Below are 19,642 nucleotides of genomic sequence, written 5' to 3'. Positions count from 1 at the left end.
TTTTTCTAAAAAATAAATGAACGATTTTAAAATGTAAAAATGGTCTACTAAGTACTTGCTTCTACGTAATATTGACTTAAATACCGGAAAATTTGAACAAAAAATAATAATGGGAGACTTTGATTTCAAATAGGGGTGGATTTTTTTGCGCCCATTAGTGTATATCCGAGTTTCGTTCACTAAATTCGTTTGCAAGTTTTTCAGCCTTGCGACCAGAATAAAATAAAAAAGTTGTGAATGTATAAAAAAGCTGACTCGACATTTGTGAGCCTAGAAAGTCAACCGGACTAACAGAGTAGATAAATTACACGACTTATAGAGCATTGTTGTATTTAATATTTACATTCCAACGATAGTTTTGTGTACAGTGTAACCAGCTTACTGCTCAACGTGATATCTCGCTACTGAGATTTTTAAAACCGGGTAACAATCAAAGGTGTTGGGGGACTACGTCTTCCAAATTAAGCGTTATAATTTACGAGGGTTGCCAGTTAAGTAATGTACACATGCTTGTAGCGTGATCTAAGATCTCTCTTTAGAATAAGCATTTTCCTTTAAGGGAAGGTGGCCCTGACCCGATCCCCTAAATTGCAACGGCCATTAATAATATAAAATTCTTATTCTTTGGTGACTTCAGCATTGACATGTATACTATGACTCTTTAACTATGACTTACTGGTCGGCGTGGCTCATGAGTGTTGAAAAAAAAAGAGAAACAGAGGATAAATCGAATCTTTCTTTTTTCGACACTTTCAAAAATGGTGGTCCTAAAACGATATAACGATGATAAGCGCCTGAGTCAACGTGTCGAATAACTACGAAGCAATAACAGGGGGCCGGTTCAGGACTGCCTTTTTTTTTTGGTCGGCACAGAACCAAAAATAATTACGAAAGAATTCGAATAAAACCAATGTTAGCTCAGAAGGCCATGGCTCTTCGAGCAATCAATATTCGTCTACATGTTGATTGAGTTGCGTGTCGTACTCATAAACACTTCAGTTTCCGCTGTCGACAGCCTGTGGATTTCATTGAAAATGGATTCATCGTCGTTTCTTGAGCATTCCTAACACTGTAAACGCGCCGCTCAGTGCAGTGCTTACGTTAGCATCCTTTGCTCAAACTTGACTTGGAATTTGAATCTGTTTGAAAATTTATGGGTGGTTTTGGACAATAAGGTGGACAAAACTGACGTTACGAAGAAGCAAGGCTATTTTGCTGCGTTGAAGAAGGTTTGGAACGACCACCGGAACCTCATGGAGAGTATGCCAAAGCGTTGTCCGTATAAATATAGATAATATAAATATAAAGAGATGCTATTTGCGATTTCTACTATTGTGGTTGTGTTCCCGTGGTCGAATCAAAAGAAATTTCTTCCGAATTGCACTGTGATCTTGGCGTATTCTAGAGCTAGCCACTCAGACTACATTCAAGGCGTGTTATTCGGCATAAAAATCTCAACGATGTACTATGTAAATGACGCAAGTAATACCTACTATATGTTGAGAGAACGAACCATTCAAAAGAAAAGAGCCAAATGGACGCGCATCCGCTTAGTAGTGGGTCGATGCCAGATCCGGCCAGGAGTCCACTTCGCCCTTATGGTATTTCTTGATGAACGACGCAACTTCACGGCCTGTCCGGAGCTAAAGAAGAGCGGCTTTGACATCCCCTTCTCGCTGATTGTCAGCTACAGCAACACCTTTTTGGGGAATTTGGTGTGTGAACTAAACTTCACTTAGAAGCTCACTTTCTTCGTGATGGAAGTAAACTATGAAGTGCCCTGCCAGTCGTTGCCATCCAAGGTGAGATAGGTCTCGTCGTCCATAACCACCACTACGTCGCGATTCGCGGGAACATCGACTTGATCATCTTATTCAGCCACTGCCACTGCGTCATTGCCTGCAGCTCCGAGACCAGTGGACGGAACTTTCGCTTCCTGACATATATGTCCATGTTATCCACTGTTTGGCCGGTTGCACCGACCTCCCGGCCAAGTGCACGCAGTGATGTAACCACTTTTCCCTCGATTTTCCTCTTCAGCATCCTTTGGAGCTTCTTGTCGCTCAGGGTCGTCGGCCGTCCGGAATCGGGCTTTCTTTCGATGCTCTGATTGTTGTCAAATAGTGCCAAGATTTTATAGATGCCTGAACGGGCGTATCCGGCGTCCACAAAGTACCGCACGATGTCCGTTTTCGACGCGACGGGGTACCGTTCTTTGAACGCGCACACTTCTGAACGGAGTAGCTTCACTGTTTTCGCCATCACGGTTTAAGTTTGACTGATAGATCTGTCAATTTTTTTTCTGCTGACTCACGGGTTACCATGATTGATGCTGCATGGGTAGTTTCGTCGGTGCGTGTGAAGGTAAAACCATGAAAAATCGACAATTTTTGTCCATTTTTCTAATGCAAACGTTACTATCGCCAAATATCGATGCTATGAGGACAGGACAGGATGAAACCACTTTCCTCACACAATGGTTCGTTGCGTGCCGAATTTTTGAGTAAATTTACCATCTACTGCTCGCTTTGCTCACGAATGGAATGCAGCGAGGAACCTCGCATGTGCATGAATAACGATGAACTAGGATTTTGTATTCATTTTGATCCACGAACTATCTATGGAGACGTTCATAGATAGAAACTCGTGAACGTTGTAGCAAACTCAATTTCAATTGAAAAACTACAAGGAAACGAAATTTCGCGCCAATTTATGCACCAGTTGAAGGGACAACTGAGAGATGTTTCCACGACGGCAATAAAAAACTGTCCAAATATGAATTAAAATAAAATGTCAATATGAATTTGAAGATATTAGCAGCTCATTCAAACGACGATGCAGTTGCTGTGAACGGATCTTCAATACGAACGAATGCGCAGAATGAGTACACGACTCATCTCGAAAGTGGCCTCGCCCTTCGTTAGAACAAATTACCAACAAATTTTTTCAAACTCACGCAAAGAATTCTCTCGAGAAGGGAGCTTTTTTGTCATTTTTCCGATTATGACTTCCGGCATTTTGCTACCTCGGTTGTTCGAAAGAAGTCCAGTTGTCGATCCCTTTTTGCAGCAATTGAATATGTCAATATGTCAATCGTTTGCGGCTTACCGGCGTTGAGAAGAGACTTCACAAAGCTCCGAAAAAAAATTCCAATGGTGTTCAATTTCGAGATCATGGAAGCTTACGGGTTCATTACGCGAAAACGTTCGTTCGCTGAACTTTTTTTTGGGAAAATCAATTTGAAAAAGAGTGTAATAATCAACAAGCACGAACGAGATGATTTAATTTAATGTTCATGAGTAAATCCACCTGGATCAGAAGCGGCGATAACATTCAAACATAATTTTTTATTTACATCCTTGAGATTACTACGTGAGTCGAATGTCGAAAGTAATCAATTTGTACTGTTTACAGCATTCCAAGAGTTATCATGAATGATCCGTTCTAAAATTAAACTGCTACAAAATTCAGTTGCTCATATGATCTTTGCCTTCTCGTAGACGGCTTCTAGCCAGAATCTCAAAATGTCATAAACATGAATTTCCTAAATTGATTGCTGTTTAATTACGTTGATTTGATCTCGTTAGCGCTGGAGTGTACTATTAAAGCCAGCGAAAAAGTAGGAAGAGTATACCCGTCGGCCAGCTGTCTAATGAAATCACCAACAAGTGAATCTGAATTTAATTTAGCACCAACGTAGCCAACAAGATAGGGGCCCATGGTTGCGGTGAGAATGTTCTTTAAAAAAATATGTAAATATATTTTGAACTAGTCTTTTTCTCAGTCAAATACTATGTAAAATTTGACTAATGTTAACAAATTGATTTATACATTGAATACCTCTAAATTGAATTAGCGTATTTTTTCGGTATTATGCCGGGCCAAATGTTTTTCATCATGATAATTGTGCGACACTCACCGTTTGGCCATGGAAGGAACCTTAATTTAGATAAAAGACAAAGTTCCAACACGCATTGCTTACGATGGAAAATATAAGACAACATTGAGCACATTGGTGAATGAATTCAAGTTTGAGGTATCTCGCAAAAAAAAAACAAAATGAATTGAATAGACAGATAGAAGTGAAGAACGACAAATACACCAATGGAAAAAAGGATGATTGTTTATGTTCGGTGGTTGAATAATTCCGTAATGATACTGTATGTATTTGCTCACACTAGGTTTCCCAAATAAACACTCGCTTATTTTCAGTCATTTTCCAAAATATGTTCGTACGAAAATCATGCAAACTCGTCGTCTGACCGAGGGCATAGTTACAAGAATGTGGATCGTGTCATGAGATCATATCCATTATGCTCAATTAAGCATATTACGTATATTGGCCATGTTGTATCTCAATGTTTTTCGATGTACACTTTTTCTGGCTGTGTCAGTGTGGTGGATAAAGAAATTGAATTCAACTCCGTTACCAGCCTGGGGTTTTTTTTCTTGTATCATTCCCAGCATCACCCAATTAGATTAGATTAATCCCGACATTAATTTGCTTCTGAAAGGTAGATATAATCACATGCCGTCGATTGGGTGACTTTCCACGACTGGAGCTGTGTACCGAAGAGGGAAGGATAAGCGCTATAATTCGATTGGCGAAACAACATTCTCTGTCACTGGGGGTTGGCTATGACGGTATTCGTGTGTTTATAATTTTCTTTATGAGGAATGCGGAGACTTCAAATAGATTAGCAGATTAGCAAGTATATTTTAAATTGTACTTAGTATGTTATAATTAAAGGTTTGAAATCTTTAAATTCCATCGGGATTGACGGAATACATCAAAAGAGACACTACCATACATTATCGTACATTTGTCGGCTCCGTAGGATCAGTTTCTATTCTCTTCTTTGTCATGTTTCTCTATAGACAGCCTTCTAACTGATGACTTCTTAGAAAACATTTAAGTTGCGAAGGAATGAGAATGGAAAGGGAAACATAAGGTTGAAGAGAACTATTTTCATTACCTGAAACAAAGCTTTGGTTAGTTGTTATTCTAAGATGTTTCACGATACTTAGATATTATGACATAGCGAATAAATGGAAGAACTGCCCGAAGGTACAAAGATCATTACCAACGAATTGGAATCACATTCATTTGTATTCTCGAATTGAAATGCTTCATTTCGCTTGATCACGTCTCAAAAAAAATCATTACGCCTGGTAACTGTTCAAAAATTAATAACTTTAGGATTAGGATATGTTCACTTCAAATTCACTATTGTCACTCCGGTTGGAATGCAAAACCGAAAGCAGAAAAAAAGTTGTGAAAGAGCTTCTCTGGTTATCAATACCTCTGTCCTCGAACACTCTAGTATAATATATCAGGGGCGTTCAATAATGTCTTGAGTAGTCGCCAAGCTATGTTTAAAAATAAACGTCTATATATACATCGGTAATTCAATAGTCATTATCTTATGCCTGAAATAATAAACTCCATGCTTCCCCATACGTTTTTCACAGACTTTAGTACACATATCTATCAGCATAGCATTGCAAGTTTTTGCTGGTGGAGAAAAACTGTCATGATTGACTAGGAATGATAGCCAACCACATTTTGTTTTCATAAAACCGCAATTTATCCATATTAAAACCGACCCTCTCACTGGGGGGATATAAGAACAAAAATAGTGAGACTCGTTCCGTCCATTTTTCCTGTACCAACAAACATGCGAGGTTAGGTTCCGTTCCGTCCCTTTACATCCGTGGCCATATCATAGTAGACACGAAATCGAACGAAGCACTCGACATACCCTAAGTGAATGGTTTCAAATTTCAAGGGCGTCTAGGCGAAAGAAAGTGTGGCATTTGTGTCGATGTGGGTATTGCACAAGGGAGGAAGGAAGTCTTATACCGCTGAGCGAACGTATAGGTTCGTGAACCACTTGAAACGTTTGTTTCTAAAAACTGTCTATATGCCTATAACTGCATGGGAGACAGAGACGGAAGATATCAGTGGAAATAATTGCTCAGCCCATTAGCCTAACCCATAGTGTTCCAAAAATCGAACAGTAACTTCGATAATGTTTCATGTCTTCAATTACATTCAATTTTGTATAACTTTGTTCGCCAGTGAATTCGATTTAAAGCAAGTATGTCTGAAACGTGTTTAAATTTCATTAAAAAAACAATAAAATACAAGAATATGTGAACAGTATTACTTTGATGAAAGAAAACACATAGTGATCTAGGGCAAAAATCATTTGATTGAGCCCCCACAAGAAAATAAAAGCCGGAGAAATTGAGTAAGGTAAATGGTTTTGGTTTGTCCAGTCGAAAATATGATCACTTTGTTGAATGCTCTAATTCAGCACACCTTTATCAAATCAGGTATTCGAATGATTCTTGTGCACCCGTGGCCGAGTGGTTAGCGTCTCACATTATCATGCCGAGTGCTCGGGTTCGATTCCCGTTCTGGCCGGAGGATTTTTCGTCAAAGAATTTTCCTTCGACTTGCACTGTGGTCACGCGTATTCTAGAGCTGGCCCCTCGGAATACATTCAAGACGTGTTATTTGGCTTAAGAAATCTCAACTATGTATTAATAAATGACGCTAGTTAATGCATACGTTGAGACGGCAAAAGTTTGATAGGGAACGTTAACGCCATTCAATAATAATAATTCGAATGATTCAAAACATATAAATAAAATTGTCTTTTCCTTGATTTACAGTAGTTTTATAGTACAATTTTATGGATTCACATGTTTTAAAGGATTATAAAATACATGTTCTATTGGTGTCAATGCGCCCCTCATTTGAGCTAACTTTTATTCAATCTCCAGATGATTATTTAGCAAGTATTCTTTTCTGGATTATAACACTTACAAATATTGTGAACATCATGCTTGCACACCATAGCTACACCATTAAATTAACGCATTTCGATGAACTCAATTCTGATCATGAGTTGTCCAATTCAATAATGTTATTTTGTCCACATGATTTCTATGGCAACCGCTTGGCGCGCTACAGTTTGTTTATTGTGTCCTTCGCGCATAGCAGAAATAAGGTTTCTCCATGTTGAGTGTGTTGAGGTGAAGACTTTTAAAATGTCCAAGAAAAGGGAATGTTCTGCAGAAAGCCTAATTTATTAATGGATCAATGTGATGACAGTAAACCCAAACAATGATAAATGTAACATCTACTTGAAAATTCGATTTTTTTCATTCAAAAATGGTGATTTCTAAAACCGGACAAACCATGATCATTTTTTGGACAAACTATGTTCAGAGGTGCTCCCGTGGACGAGTGGTTAGCGTCCCACACTATCATGCCGGGGGTTCGGGTTCGATTCCCGTTCTGGCCGGGGGATTTTTCATCAAAGAAAATTCTTCCTGGTTGCACTGTGGTCACGCGTATTCCAGAGCTTGCCACTCCAGAATGCATTTAAGGCGTGTTATTCGGCATAGAAATCTCAACCAAGTATTACTAATAAAAATGACGCAAGTGATGCTACGTTGAGAAGGCAAAAGTTCCAATAGAACGTTAGTGCCATCCAAGAAGAAGAAGATGATCAGAGGTGGTCAAGATGATCATAATTTCTCTTTGAGGTAAATCGGTAAAAAACATAAAAATTTGAATAATTCCAACGCCTTATGGTGGTATTAGCAACTAGAGACTTGGGCTTTTCAACAAACCCAAACACGTATCGATTATATACGAGTTTCATGAAGAAAAATTGATTTGCATTTACTAGTTGCGTAAAAACACCCTAAATCGGACAAACCAAGATCATTTACCCTATTCGAAAAATCGAACGATGGAACATTTTTTTCTGCTGAATTATTACCAATACATGTCCGCAGCGCATTCTAGATTGTTTACTTTGGGATACGGAAGGTTTTTCACTTATTCCAGCATTTTCAATTGTTTATGTTTGTTAGTACTCGAACTCGATTATCCGGAATGTTCCGGAATCCGGAATGTGTTTTTTTCTCTTCGGATAATCGAATCATACAAAAATTTGAAAGAAAATCTCTCGGTGAACGTAAAATAACCTTGATTTGCACTGAATTATTTTTATATTGCAGTGTCGTAGCCAGAAATTGCCTGGCGGGGTAATGTTTTGAAAATCGAAAAAAAATCATCGCCTTGTTACAGCTCATGGACTAAAATATTATTCAAATGGTCTAGTCCAACTAGAAGCAAAAGCTTATGCGTGAGCTTCTTGGATGCCAAGGAGAATTCGATGACACGGTTAAGCGAATCAACATTAGGGATGCTATGTTTTGGGTAGCCAAGTTTTGGAACGTGATACCGATTGATTCCATTGTCAAGTCAAAGAAAATGCTGATAGCCCATTGTCGGTTGTAAAAGAATGAATACTTTCTGAAGAAATTTGTTGGTCAGGACAATATCGTGCACGATGAGGATGTGGAGTTTAAGGCCCTGATGGACGATGGTATAGTCAACATTTTTTTTTTTTTTTTTTTTTTTATCTTCGCTTATTTTTCGTCGGCCTATTTCCGCCACTTTAGTGCCAATCACCGACATCAGGGAGGCGACTCCACCTGTTCCTACCTATCAGACTCAACAACTCATGAGCCGGGCCAACTTCTTTTACTTCCGCTCCGAAGGAAGACGTAACCAGAGATTTTTCGCCTCAGAAAATCCCAACGACGCCAGCTGGGATTGAACCCAGGCCGATCGGATTGTGAGGCTGTTACGCTAACCATACAACCACTGGCGCCGTCTAGTCAACATTGTTTTGCATCCAAACACATATTCCTACGATTATGAAAATTCATTTTCGACGGCTGAGGCTGCTTCATCAGTTTATGAACTACATTAGGTTGATGAAGATGAGCCATAAATTGTTGGCTTGAAGCGACTAAGAATATCACACTATCGAATATCGACACTTCTCATCATTTTGTGCTATTAACATAGGACTATGTCTTTGATTTCCATAATGTCTATATTAGATTCTACGAAAAATCTAATGATTCATTAAGAGATTTCAAACGCATATTACTCTAAATCGTTATTGCGACATATATTGTGTTACATACCATTAGACAGACAATTTTTTGCTTGAAACACGAACAGGCAATATAGTAAAAAAGTTGAACAATTTGACGATTAAAATGGGTATGTTTTTTTCGATTGCACTAACCACGCGTTACCTGCCCAACGCAACGAGCAATCTTTTTGCCTGCATTCGAGCATTAACTCACAATGGGAATCGATGCGAATGATGAGTTATTCTCCATTTTTCGAACAAACAGGCATTTATAAGTCGGCACAATCAACAATCAAATACATTCGGGCTCAATTCACGTCTTCATCGTGTAGGTCTTGCTACTAACAGTTGGAGGCGAATGAACTGCAAAGTTTAAAGCCTCTTAAAAACAAAGAAACGTGAAACGTACTAACAGTTTATGTAACTGTGGTTCAGGATGTCATAATACCTAGCATGTTGTTTGTGTAAAAAATGCAATTAATGAATTCAACCGGCTGCTGATTTAGAAGTTCGAAAGGGTATGCCCACGCATATCAGATTATGATAGCTTGAGAAGTCGCGATCCTAATATCATGTTCTTCACTTCCTCGCCCGCTTCACTTCCTCGAAAGCACTTGTCCATTCTTCTTTTCCTTTCCTATGGTACAAGGTACAACTGTTTGGTCAGTAAACTGATTAGAGGGGCGGTATATAAAGACAGAATGGTGGAAAACGGAAGAGGGGATATTTACCTGAGCGAGAGGGAGAGAGAAGTTGATCACAGACGTCTGAAATATTGTATTTCTTGACAATTTGGAGGGAATTCGAGTATTCGCAGCTACATGACCACAGAGTAATTTTCACGTAATGGCTCACCTGAGAGTAAATTTATTAATGCCTTGCTGTATTTACACCTTTCAAAAGCGAATAAACACTAATACTCCCACAAAACCGTTGCGGCGCATCATTTCCATCGAGCCACCGCAGCGAATGAGGAACCGTACAACAGTGATTTTGGAACCGTACACACCCGCCCCGCCTTGTGTGTTTTATATCATTCACATTCCATTATCGAGGCCCCGCAGCGGTCTGTCATTGCGAAATCCGCGCGGGAGAGCCGTTCAGTGTGTTCTTACGCTTATTCGACGATGAAAATTCGGATGATCCGTTTTGTTTTGAAAAGGTTGTGCAGGATGGATGCCGAGAAAAAAATATGTTGGACACCCACATTGAAAATCCGTCGTGGTCAGATACTTAAATCGCGAAATCGCTGAAAGTGGCTAAAACGAAAATGTATGATGTACTGAAACATTTTCGCGAAAGTGCAACTATTGTTCCGACTTAGTGGAACATACGATCGGAAGCTGAGGTTGAAAGTATGGAGATAATTAATGCAATCCCGGGACTCTCGGACTACGACATCGCCACATACACAACTCTAATCAAAGTACCATCCGCAGAATCCATATGTGAGAAGGTTATCGTAGTTTCTGTGTTTACAAGCAACCAAGTAGAACTCTGAAGCAATATCTGGAGGCCGAAAGACCAATCCCGAGATAAAACAGGTTTTGTGATTGCGGATTCTACACCCAAACAAGCGTTTTTTTTTTATCCCATTTATTTATTTAAGGCTCATTAGCATTTCAGCTGTAACAGAGCCGAATTTTAATCGTGTACCTGTCACATGGTTATCATATCTATAATTGGTTCCCGGAATAAATCGCCACAGAAAACGACTGCAACAGAAACCACCGCTTATAAAATGTGTAGTAGGCTATAAATATTGTGGCGCGGTATTGTATTTCAAAACAAGAATTAACCGGGCAAACGTATCGCCCCAGGCAAACGTAACGCCCCGGGCAGACGTATACCGTCCGACGCTCGCTAGAGCTCGGTCGGACATTGCTAAAGGATCGTATCCTATGTTTCAAACTAACCGGGCAATCAGTGGATCCCAGGTTTGCGTGCGAGACACCGCCGCTTCCGACGGCGGGTCGGCGGTGGACTCGGATTGCGTCATCTTGGCGGCATGGGCCGCCTCGATTCCTTATCCTCGCCAAATGGGGACTTCGTCCCCATTACATTGTCCTCAGAATAAATTTCGAAAAACGAGAACAAGAGAATAAATTTATAATAGAAATGTGAGGCACATGATGTTTTTCCCGCGCCAAATATTTCTAGCCTACTACACTTTTTCTAAGCGGTTGTTTCTGTTGCAGTTGTTTACTGTGGCGATTTATTCCGGTCACCTCTATAATTAGCACATTACACAGTTGCCGTTCGCCAGTATTCCTTCTATACCATTACATATGGTACATTCACACAGTAGCCATTTAGGCTTAAGAGTATTCTGTCTGTTCTTCCATTATCCAGTTGGACCACCGGACAGCGGAGACAGTTGATTGATCATTGTTGAGTTATTTGTAGAACAGCAGCCCGATGTGTCTTGCAGAGCAGAGCAGTTGTATGGATGAATCGATCTTATTTCGACCGTGGATCGATCTCCATCGCTGATGATTGTTGCGTGGACGAAGCTATTCTGTAACAACACAAAGATGGTCAAATGAGGGTCCTGAGTTTTGAACTCACGATCGATCGCTTACTAAGCGAACGCGCAACCAATGTGGCTACGGAGACCCCCATCAAACAAGCGTTGGCAGAAAACATTTCATCTTTTGCAGAAATGATGCCATTTCGTGTGCTGGAGAGTCAAATGCGCAAATAATGAGCTGTTTTAAAAGCTTAAAAATGTTTTGTATGTATGCGAGCAGACATCTCTTTCTGTTTTCTCTTCTCATTTCGTTTGGGATTGGGCCAAAAAAGCCCATACGGCATCAATGAGGATCGAACCAAGGCCGGCTGGAATGCAAAGCTATTTCACACGACCACGCTATCCATATAGCTGCCAGCGTTGTTATATTGAAGTGTGATAATATTACTCATAATAAAATGAAGTTGGAAGGTGTTTTCTAAGAAGATAAAGAAGAACATTAACGAGAATATATCTTTTTCTGTCTGGTCTGGGAAAAGCTTTCATATGCTTTCATTTTAATGTGTCTCCTGTTTCGCTCGCTCATTTTTGCTCTAGCATATATTTTATACAAATGATGTAGATGTATTGGGGAGTAGAACATTTTCTGTTATTTTTCAGCTCATTTAATGAAATAAATCGAGATGCCATAACTTGTGCTAAAAACTAACTTGGGGTGTAGATAAATTAAGCTTTAATCAACAGTATGAAGAGAAACATCATCAGAAAGGTTAACTTTATCTTCTAGTTGAACTTTTTCATCATTTTTCACTACTCAAACAGCAACTCAATAAATTAATATAAGCTATGTTCCTGGGTTCTTTATTATGCTTCGATATAAAATACAACTCGATGCAACGTACAATTTTTATTTTTTTTCATTCTATATCAACAACTCCAAGATATGACATTAACGATTGAATTTGTCCCTCAGAGCAAATGTTCTAGTATTGATAGTAGGAATTCCGTCTCGGTTGTACGTATGATCTATTGTTTAATTCAGGCAAATCAAAACTATACATAAGGAAATACTGTCTTTCATTTTAACTTAAAGCATAAAGTTTTGAACACGATTATGATTATATTGAAAAGGTAATGTAAACTGAACGGAGTGAACTTATAATATGTACACAAATTATTTTTAAAACGAATTATGACAATACTAAAGGGTGTGTCACATCAAATTGCATCACGGAAAAAACGCTGTAGAAATTTTATTTTTAGGAATTATATCTTCAGCTTTCGCTTATAATCAGATAAGAGTGTATAGATCACGTTGGCCATGCTTCACTGTCAATTTTTCGTAAATTTGGAAAAATGTCGTCGAACGAAAAAGAGCGTTGTGAATTAATCCTGTGCACTCATTTCGAGAATCCGGAGTTGTCACATCGGGACATCGGTAAGATGCTGGGAATCGTCCAATCCACGGTCATCAGAGTACTAAAACGATACTTCGAGAACCTAACCATCGACCGGAAGGTGAAGAACGGCAAAAATGGATGCTCCGTCAGTGAAAAAGATCACAAGCGCGTAGTTAAGTAGTTTAGACGTGATCCGAGAAGTTCGGTCCGGGATGTCGCCAATAAGCTGAATTTGTCAAGTTCATTCGTCCAGCGGACCAAGCAGCGGGAAGGCCTGCGTACATACAAGGTTCAGAAGGCTCCTAACCGCGACGAAAGGCAAAACATGGTGGGGAAGACGCGAGCCCGGAAGCTGTACACCGAAATGCTGACGAAGCCGCATTGCCTGGTAATGGACGATGAAACCTACGTCAAAGCGGACTTTCGTCAGCTGCCGGGCCTGTTGTTCTTCTCCGCAGAGGACAAATTCAGCGGAGGAGATTCGCAAGCAGAGACTATCCAAGTTTGCCAAAAAGTACATGGTGTGGCAAGCGATCTGCTCTTGCGGAAAGCGGAGCGCCCCCTTCGTGATGACCGGCACGGTAAACGGGCAGGTTTACCTTAAGGAGTGCCTACAGAAGCGCTTACTACCACTATTGAAGCAGCACGAGGGCCCGACCATCTTCTGGCAGGATCTCGCTTCGTGCCACTATTCAAAGGACGTGTTGGAGTGGTACGAAGCCAACGGGGTCACCTTCGTGCCAAAGGAAATGAACCCGCCCAACGCGCCGGAGCTTCGCCCAATAGAGAAATATTGGGCGATTATGAAGCAGGCCCTCCGGAAGAACCCAAAAGTTGTCAAATCGGAGGCGAACTGCAAGAGAAAATGGATTTCTGTTAAAAAAAACTACAACCTGACGTTGTACAGAACCTTATGGACGGGGTAAAGAGGAAGGTGCGAGCATACGGGCTTGGGCTCGAAGTATGAATAAAGAGAAAATGCCAAAAGTTGTTTAATAGTTTTTATTTTACTGTCTAAAATTTTCAAAAGAATCGGTCTACTGGGTGAATTTCTACAGCGTTTTTTCCGTGATGCAATTTGATGTGACTCACCCTTTAGTACCACCACACCACAGTCAGCACCGTAATGTTCTATAGTCATAAACCTATAATAAACATCATCAGTATTTATTGACAAATTCAGCAGCACACGATTATCATAATCACAGATGTGATGAAAACACAATCATCACTTAGAAAATGCAAATCACACAACCAAAGTCGCTCATCAACAAATTTGCCACAGCATCCACACAAAAAATGCTGATACCCACATGTGGTTGCAATAAACACTTCGCGCCTTTTGTTTTTCTTCTCCTTTTTTTTTCTTTCTGCTCCTGCGCTGACTCGACTGATTCATTATACTTGTGCCGTTCTGATTTGTTTTGTCTACCCGATGGAGCGAATATTATTAGGCTGTAAAACGAGATCCGTCAATCATATCGGATTCTGCGAGAGCACAAAAACGCCCGTGCATATCATATATCGAAACAGGGATGGAGATTTGGGTTCCAACAAGGTTCCCCAATGAAACATATTGGATCTATTCATCGTTCGATTTGATTGCAACCTATCAACGGGGATTATTATAAGATACCTTCCACACTCTTTATGCAAAATGGCGAAACGGTTGTGACAAGCGAGTCCTATTTTTTTAGATTGCAACAAAAATTTGACTTGAAATGACTGAAAATCGAATGTTGGATTCCTCTACTCAAATATTATGACCATAAAACACAACGATTTTATTATGCGTTGGTTTTTTCGGTTATGCCAAGAAACAATTGTCCTGATTAGGACACATTTCTCATCACATATGACCTATAAAATGCGGTGTCGAGCAACAAGTTCTACTGAAGCATAAAATCATACCGTTAAATATTTCGCTAAGATTCGTTTGATATTGTTAGTCCGCCTTTGCTTGTGTGTATGTTCCTCTGAATTATCCTCCTTGACTGCACATAGTTCCTGAAGCTTCAAGATGGTGTATACTCTGTCATCGCAATCAGTTTGGCCCGAACCAACACGCTGCAGATGTTTTGATTTAGATCGTTCATTATTCATACACGCGCCGGGTTTGCCAGATGTGCTTCGGAGTTCTCGCTTCTGGGTTTTCTGCATGTCATGGATACGTGTTGTTTGTGAGAATAGTTTCTTTCTTCTCTTCCCATCTACGTCAGGAAATTGCCGTTCATCCATCGAAATAGCGGAAACAACAAATTTGGTTCTTTGAAGAAAAAACATCACATCCAAATTGATTTCAAAGGTGTTTGTGAATGTGAATGTTTTGGGTGCATGAAAATCCTCTCCAAGAATGTTTACTGTTTTTTTTAAATATCAATCGATTGGCTTGTTTGTATCACAGAATATAATGCTCAGTGGTGATGGGGAAAATAAACCTTGTACAAAACACACATAACTGTAGCGAACCTTCAGCACTTCTCCTGAATCCCTGCTTAATTACATTTTCACAGCCCGAAGCATATGAGTCATTAAACGATAACTGTCGTGCGAGAGTATGCAGGACAAGCTAATGAAGGTCTAAAGAGCAAAACAAAAAATAAGCTTAAGCATAACACGATATACAATTACATAAAAACGAGCACTCGCTAACGTCGCTTATTTCGCCGAGGGAGAACTAATTCTCGCTATACTCAAGTATTTCACCTCAAGACGCTAACCTCACTCCACTCTGTGGTGGAAGTCTTCCTCGAAGTAATCTAACCGTTTCCAAATAAAAAATGAGTTGCGACTTTTGATACGGCAAACCAGTTCAAGCCAAGCCAAGCTAAGCCCCCACGTATCGCGTTTCGGATTTTGCTGCTTGATCAAAGAAGCCCTCACTTCCACTAGTTTTTTTCCCTTCACAAGAGCTCTAGCTGTAACCACCACCCCCTTTTTGACCGGACGAAGAGAAACAAATAAGTGCATTTCGCGGTTGTCCTCTCAGCCTGTCTGCTTTCATTATGTTAACGAGGCGAATGTAAGGTTTCGCCGGTATGAAAACATGAAATTGAATGGATTTGAGATAAATTCAAACATGAAATCGATTTGATCTAAAAGGTCATAGATCAATTCCACGCAGAATCTGTTGAAAACGATCAATCTTGCCCGGCTTCTAATTTGATGGAAGCTCATCACACATCTTGTGATGGAAGTTTCAAGTTCAATTCCCTGTGTGTTCGGATTTTTGTCTCAAATACAGATCTTCTGACTAGCATTCTAGGGGCTCAGAATGTAAGGGGTGTAAGTGACTTGATCGATTTCTCTTCATCAACTTTTTATTTAGTTAATAACTCAACTGCAAAAAATTTCCAATTTAAGTTTGCTATAGAATCCGATAGATGAGGTTCTGACCTCTTTTCCACATTGGTAAATACAGCTGGGAATGTATTTGCAGCTAAGTTATGACCCAAAGAGAGAGTCGATGTAGAGAAATCGATCAAATCACTTACACCCCTTTTATTCTAAGCCCCTCATTTGTAAACGCGTATTCTCGATCTTGCCGCCCAGAATACAATCAAGGCGTGTTATTCGGCATAGAAATACCCCAAGTACTTATTCAAATAACACATGTAATACTACGTTCAGAAGGTCAAGAAGAAGGTTCGTTAGTGCTACCTAAGGAGAAGAACAAATAGAAGATGATGATAAGCAATTTTACTTTAAACTATCATTTATTGAGGGTGTACCAAATAAGGGTCAAGCAAGGGAGTATTTCGTCTTTCTCTAGCTGCAATTTGGCCTTCGACAAAGATGTTCGAAAATTGATGGGCTATACATGAAAAATATAAAATATAGGGTTGGGGAAAAAGAAATGTCGTATTTCTGATCGAAATTAGACGCTTTATTTAACATACTTGAAATTATCCAATTTAAGTTAAATATGCGCCATTTTGATCGTACACTTGTTGCCATTTAGAAGGCAACTTCACTATCCCCCCCTTATAAAACCCCCCCTCCTTGTTTGCAAAAAACTCAGACAGCCAGTTTTCGCAAGCCTTTTTGAGGCAAACTTAGTATCACCAAGAGCGTTTTGTATGGACCGGAAGAGATAATAATTACTTGGAGCCAGGTCCGGACTATATGGTGGGTGCAAAAGGACATCCCATCCGAGCTTCCGTAGCTTCTGGCGGGCCATCAAAGATGTGTGAGGCCGATCGTTGTCCTGGTGGAAAACAACACCATTCCTATTGATCATTTCTGGCCGCTTCTGGTCAATCGTCTGCTTCAAACGGTCAAGCTGCTCACATTAGAGAACCGAGTTGAGGGTCTGGCTATAGTTGAGCATGATGATTCCTTTCCAATCCCACCAAACACACAGCAAAACCTTCTTGGTCGTCAATCCGGGCTTGGCGATGGTTTGGGCCGGCTCACCGCCCTTCGACCACGACTTTTTTCGCTTTAGGTTGTCGTACGTGATACACTTTTCATCACCAGCCACCATCTTCTTCAAAAATGGGTCGAGTTCGTTCCGTTTCAGCAGTGCATCGCAGGCGTTGATTCGGTCTAAAAGATTTTTTTGCGTCAACTCGTGTGGCACCCATAGATCCAGCTTTTTTTGGAATCCAATCTTCTGCAAATGGTTCCAAACGGTTTTATGGTCTATACCCAGTTCCTGGCCAATCGAGCGAGTGCTCACATGCCGGTCTACTTGGATGATTTCAACGATTTTATCGGTTTCCACGATTGGCCTACCAGTACGGGGTGTATCTTCGACAGCCACCACACCAGAACGAAATGGATCAAACCAACGCTGTGCTGTGCGAATCGTTACTGTATCGGGTCCATAAACTACACGAATTTCGTTGCAGTTTTATCTCGCAGGTAGTAAAAGCGTAAAATATGGCGAATTTCTTGCTTGGTGGACTCCATCTCATATCCAGGGATGCTAGATGAATGTGTTGAATATATTAACACGGCACAAAAAGGGTCTTCACATATTGAACGAAAATGAGTAATGCAAAACAACTATTTTATTTGAAATATATATATATATATATATATATATATATATATATATATATATATATATATATATATATATATATATATATATATATATATATATATATATATATATATATATATATATATTAGGCTGTCAAAAAAGTCCTGCGGTTTTTTTTTTGAATTTTCATTTATTCATAAAATTAGTTACAATCATCTGTTTTCTGTCAAATATGCGCCGTTTTGTTCGATGACTTGTTCCCAACGAGATGCCAACTTCATAATACCCCTGTTATAGAAGCTCAATGAAGAAATACGACTTTCAGTAAGGATGTCTCTTCCTGCCAGCCAGCTTGTATAAAAGCAACAGAATCGCAAAGCGATTAGATTGAAGTCCCTTGAAAAATAGGCACAGAACAGAACGAAGCGACTTGTAATTTTCCAACCATGAAGTAGTTAACGCCATCAACAAGCAACAACAGTTTTTTTCCAAACTATTTTTCCAAAAAAAAATCCGCTGTAGACTCGGAAGTTCAAGCGCCCAGAGGCACGTTTCCACCGGTAGACAGTGCGCCACCCGAGCAGAGCCTGCGATTCCCCTGCTGATTATTTATTCATTAGGGTTACACGGGGTGATTTGGACCACCCCATTATCTCAAAAAGTACGGCTCAACTTGGATTTTTTTATAATGTCATCTTCATTTATTAATGAACCGTATGTAACTAACGTAAAAAACTTTAGTAAAATTCGACAGGTGGAAGGAAATGGTAGCATGAATACATCAAGCACTTTGATTGTCAAAAAATGTGAATTTTCCGATCGTGGTTTTAAGGTTTCCCGCTGATTAAACAAACTTTTCGTGTATTGTGCAGTAAAGTTCTGTTCGCCTACAGAAGAGGAACAATTTGATGCAGCGAAACTGTAAGTTTGATAACAATAAATGAAATTATTTGCCTTTGAATTTTTGCATGTTGTGTGGGGTGACATGGACACGTTTTTGTGGGGAGAGTTGGTCCTACAGATTTGAGGTTTTTCTTCGGTCTAATTGATTCTAGATGCCGCGATATACAAAAAGAGAATGGACAGACAACGTTGGGAGAAGGAAAAACTTGAAAGAGCAAAGCAGGCCATCAAGAACGGATTTTCTTTGACCAAGCATCGAAAGTGTTCGAAAATGCTCGAACAACAGTGAAAAAAACCATGCAGAATTCGAGATGGTCTCAATCCAATTTTTCTGGTATGGAATCTGGTGAAGACACCTGGTATCGATCCCAGAACACTGTTACTGGTTGTAACATTATTCCAAAATACTTTACATAAATATGTTTTTTTCGACGAAACACACACTGGACAAAATCACCCACCATCAAATTTTAATGTCCAAAAATCATCTTGATAAAACGATTAAACATTATTGATTGAGAGAAAACAAGTGTAGCTTAGTATACAATGTGACATTTTTTATTTAGACCGTATTGGTTTGGAAAATTAGGCTGTCAAAAAAGTCCTGCGGTATGTCCGCGAGGTGTCGTTGTGAGCGCGTAGTTCTAGTTGTATTCATTGTATCGAGTCATACTATAGCTTGTTGGAAAGGTATTTGTGCGCTATAATATAGTCCTTGACAGTGTTTTGTATGGTTAAGCCGTTCGTGAGTTATAGTGTCGCAAATATGGAGCAAAATAAAGAGAAAATCCGACATATTTTACAGTACTACTATGACAAAGGCAAAAATGCATCTCAAGCTGCCAACAAAATTGTGCAGTTTATGGACCCGATACAGTTTCCATGTCCACCGCACAACGATGGTTTT

General features: G+C 39.7%; 1 protein-coding gene across 2 annotated transcripts in view; it reads left to right on the top strand.

Annotated features, from left to right (window-relative positions):
• LOC129767788 (uncharacterized) overlaps nt 1–19,642 on the top strand; it is an 83,863-nt gene that overhangs the window by 10,181 nt on the left and 54,040 nt on the right. The gene's annotated exons all lie outside the window — the stretch shown is intronic.

Source organism: Toxorhynchites rutilus, chromosome 1 (assembly GCF_029784135.1).
Source record: "Toxorhynchites rutilus septentrionalis strain SRP chromosome 1, ASM2978413v1, whole genome shotgun sequence".
In the NCBI taxonomy this organism is placed as follows: domain Eukaryota; kingdom Metazoa; phylum Arthropoda; class Insecta; order Diptera; family Culicidae; genus Toxorhynchites; species Toxorhynchites rutilus.
The sequence above is the reverse complement of the archived record's forward strand: the minus strand, read 5'-3'. Positions and strand labels throughout refer to the sequence as shown.